General features: G+C 39.6%; 1 non-coding gene across 1 annotated transcript; it reads right to left on the reverse strand.

Moving 5' to 3' along the window:
• Positions 1–1224: 1224 nt before the first annotated feature.
• LOC121968935 lies at positions 1225–1331 on the reverse strand. The gene has a single exon (XR_006108445.1). It is a non-coding gene; the product is annotated as a small nucleolar RNA R71 (small nucleolar RNA).
• Positions 1332–4615: the final 3284 nt, after the last annotated feature.

Here is a 4615-nt window from a genome sequence, read left to right on the forward strand (position 1 = left end):
GAAGCAAGTCTCTACAAGGAAGTGTAATGGTTACATGCAATTCACCTTCATCTCTATGAACATTGAGTAATGCATGTGTTTCTGTGTTGTTTGACCAAGGACGCTAGTGACAGACAGATCCCGCTGACGAACTTCATAGGAATCATACCTATTTAATTGCTAGTGATGTCGATCTAAGTCCCTTGTCGGTTATCCTTTATAGGGGAGAATCGGCTACTTGCTACAAATGCATGTGAATTGAGGATATGAATTGGTGAACCATGTTACATTGATGAATATCACAATAAAACCGAACTCCTAGAACACTCACAAAAACCAAGTTCCTCATTTACTTTTCTTATTCTAAGTCTTGTTTCTTTACTTAGTACCCTTCTTATTTTAGTCAATCATTTAGTTAATTCTTCGTGAGACATTGTTAGTGCTTATAACCAGTCCCTATGAGTTCAATATCTTTTATTATTGATGATGAAATCATGCACTTGCGGTATTATAACAAATTTTTGACGTTGTTATTAGGGACTGCGCTTATAACATTAATGATAATCATTTGAGTTAGACTAAATTTTTCTTTCTTTTCTTTTTTCATATTTGTAACTAGTTTCAGAAATTTTTCTTTCACAATTTCATACTACATTCGTTATTTCTTTTTCTGCAATATTTTCTTTTACAATTCAAATTCTACACTTTATATTTTCAGCACTTCAGTTTGTGATTTAAATATTTGTAATTTTGTTCTTATATGCGTAGATCTAACTTTGCAGGAGACCTATTACCTTTAGACCCTGAGATTGACAAAACTTATCGTAGAAGAATAATCTTACAAAGATATCTAAAAGAACAATAACTTTCAGATATGGCAAACAAACCTCTGAAGGATTACGCAGCATCACACACACGTGGGCTTCAGTCTAGCATCACCAGACCACCCATTAAAGCTAATAATTTTGAAATAAAGCCTGCGATAATCACCACAGCACAACAAAACCAATTTGGGGGTGAACCACATGAAGATACGAATCAACATCTTGAAGTCTTTTATGAAATCTGCGGTACAATGAAATGAACGGTGTTCCGACAGAGGCAGTGAGACTATTATTGTTTGGATTTTCTTTGAGAGATAGAGCCAAACAATGACTAAATTTCTTACCATCCAATAGCAAATCAACTTGGGAGTAATGCGACCAATAATTTCTGGACAAATTCTATCCTCCTAGCAAAACTGCTCATATGAGAAATTTGATAGTAAGCTTTAGACAGCCAGACTCCGAATCACTATTTGAAGCATGAGATAGATTTAACAATATGCTCAGACAATGCCCACATCATGGACTTGAAAAATGGTTAGTGCTACATACATTTTATAACGGCATCAATTATCACACAAAAATATCCCTAGACTCTGCAGCTGGAGGGACACTAATGAACAAAAGTCTAGATGAGACCGAGGATATCATTGAAAGTGTAGCTTAGAACCATCATCAGTGAGCATCCGAGAGATGTGGAGGCTCTTCATCTATAAACCCAATTAAAACATCATGAAATTGATGTAGATGTAATTACATTAATGTCTGCAAAGATGGATGCTCTGACCAAAGAGCTAGAGAATATGGGAATAAACACAAGCATGGTCAATGCTATAGTATGTGTATGCAAAACTTGTAGGAGCACAGACTACGCTCAAGACACATGCCCGTTGGGAGCCATCTCTGCACAAATTGATCAACTTGAGCAGTGTGATGGTATAGTGAGTTACAATAAAAGGAAAAATAATCCATACTCCAACACATACAACCCTGGGTAGAAAAATCATCCAAAATTTTCCTATCGTAACAACCAAGAGCAAGGACCATCCATGGGGGCAAGACCAAGCTACCAATGTGGATAGCAAAGCTAACAACAACAACAATCTTCTCAAGGCTATCAACTATCTAAATTAGAACAAATACTTAAAGAAGTTCTTACCAACCAAAATGAAATGAAGCAAGAAATCAAGCAACTCAATTAAAGAATGGATAGTTCTAAAAAACACCAAAAAAATGTTAGATAGCCAAGTTTCTCAGATATCTTCATCATCCTTAAGAGTACCAGGAGCATTTCTAGGAAAATCTGATGTCAATCCAGTGGAACACTGCAATAGAACCGAGCTTCGGAGCGAACATACCTTAGGAGATCCCCAAGTGATTTCTCAAAAAAGGGATTAAAATTGAAGAGCCCTCTCCTTCAACACTTGATCCAATTTAGATCCAAGATGATGATGTAAAATACGATGCCCAGATAATAATTAAATATTATGTGCTATTGGAGAAATAATTTTAACGAATTTTTTAGGAATTTTTTAGGGATTTAATCGGAGCCCGTAGGGCGTATTTTGGAGAGGATAAAATTATAGACTTTGAAAAAGGTCTGTTTGGAATACCCAAATTTGAGAGTCGATTAATTCTATTAACCTAAGGTATAAAACCAATACCTAAGTTTCTTTTCCTTAATTTCCCTTTTCCTCTTCTTCTCTCGTCGATCCCTTCCCATCTCCACCCGCGCTGAACCTCTTCTCCCCAAATCCACCGCCGGCTCTCCTCTCCTACGCCGAGCCATAGCCGTCGGTCTCCTTCTTTCCTCGCGCGAGAGCTCCACAGTAGCCGACGATCTCCCTTGTCCTCACGCAGGCACCCCAACCGTCGAGCCACAACCGCTGATCACGCTGATGCCCGACGCACTTCATGTGATTCTGCTCGACATCGCCACCTCCTCTTCTCTCCCGAGCTCCACTCGCTATTTCCTTCTCCCGATCGCCGACCACCATGGCTCAACGCCAGCCATCCGACGTCGGCCGCCAGCCGCCTCGGCTCGTCATTACGGCCGCCACGCTAGAAATTTCCTCAGTGAACATCGCCACCAGTTGTGAATCTTCCGCAGCTACCCTTCACCGTCGGCGCATCATCCCGTGGGCTAAAGCTCTTGTCGCCGACATTAAAAGGAGAAAGGCAAGTAATTTCTCCTCTAGTAGGTATGGAAGTGTGTTTTCTTTGGTAGCACAGCATAGGGATTTAGACAATGTTTCTGATTTCAGTGTGGGTTGCTCGTTTTAGTTTCTACTATGTTTAGAGATATTATAATCGATTTTATGGGTCGCAAGTTTTCATTGGAATGGGATTTGCTTTCATTGTACCGGATTTGAGTGTTGTAGCCGTTGGGTGTTCAATTTCTGGCACTACCATTGTGCAGTTTTCTTTCTCTTTGTTGCTGATCAATTTTGCTTTTGGATGAGTTGTGGAAATTGCTGCCATGTGCTGCTGTGAACTAGAACTAGGTTTCGGTATTGATTGGGATTTGAAGATGGTGGTGAAGCGTTCGGTCATTGGAATGGTTTCTTTTGTGGGATCGAATGGAATTAATGTTTGGGGTTGTGCTGTTTTCGATGTGAGTTTGTTCCAGACTTTGTTGAATCAAATGGAGTGGTTTGGATAGATTGTTATGTGTTTCAATGATATGTATTTCGTTTACTGGTTAACTATCAGATTTGGGGTTAATGATTGAAATGAAATTAATGTATAGACTTCTAATCAAATTAGGGTTCAGTTAGCTATTTTGGTTCATGATTAATTTAGCTAACTAGTTCATATTTGATTAGTTATATCATACACTATGTAATTGCAGGATTTGTGTTCGGGACGAGCATCTCGACGTGAAACAACTTGACATGATCTGCGTATAAAGGCGGGTACTTCTTACCTTGATTCTATAGTTCTTTGAACTTTGTGCATGAACTATTTTTGAATAAGGACTATTTTACCTTGACTACACTCTTATTTTTTCCCGCGCTTGATATTTCCACGTGATCTTTGAGATATTCATTTTCATATCTATACAGTCTCTTGTTGTTGTCCATGATAAGTAGCAGATACTAGATACCATGTTTGTATGCTTTGACTGTTTATTTATGTACTATATTGAGCATGTTGCCTTCATGTAACATACCTAATTTCTACTTATATTTGTATGATGACTGTTGCATTTGATGCATCATATCATGGCATGCATATCAACGACCAATTCTCCCTTACGGTCGAGAGAGTCGTTGACCAGGGCCGGTTCCTCGGCCACTCGAGAGAGTGGTAGCTAGAGTTGATGCCGCTTATCCTATCGTGCCGCACTCGGCCACTCGTGGGTAGTGGTAGCTGGAGTTGCGAGCAACAAGGACCCCCTTCGCTGTGTAGCTAGTTAGCTACTCAGCACCTGTCCATCCGGTCACTCGAGAGTAGTGGCGGCCTTTGGGTGGTACAGTTGTCATCGATCCGGCCTCTCGACCATACATGGGTCGTGGTTCAGAGAGGTGGGTTGGGTGACCATCCGTGCATACACTGTTATTATACTGGCTTTGGCTACTGCTGTTTACATATGTTGTTATTGCTTAGTTATGCTGCTGTGGTATATTTATGCTGCCATCACTTACTGCTGTTATTCCCTTATGCTGACATGCTTATGTTGAGATATGATGTCATCGTAGTTGTTTAGACATTGGTTTATTTATTGGAAATGTTTATATACCTTACACGTTACCTCTATAACTATGAGCAGTACTGTAGCTTCTTAGTACTACTTCTGACCTTCTATTACT

Source organism: Zingiber officinale, chromosome 3B, assembly GCF_018446385.1.
Source record: "Zingiber officinale cultivar Zhangliang chromosome 3B, Zo_v1.1, whole genome shotgun sequence".
Classification (NCBI taxonomy): domain Eukaryota; kingdom Viridiplantae; phylum Streptophyta; class Magnoliopsida; order Zingiberales; family Zingiberaceae; genus Zingiber; species Zingiber officinale.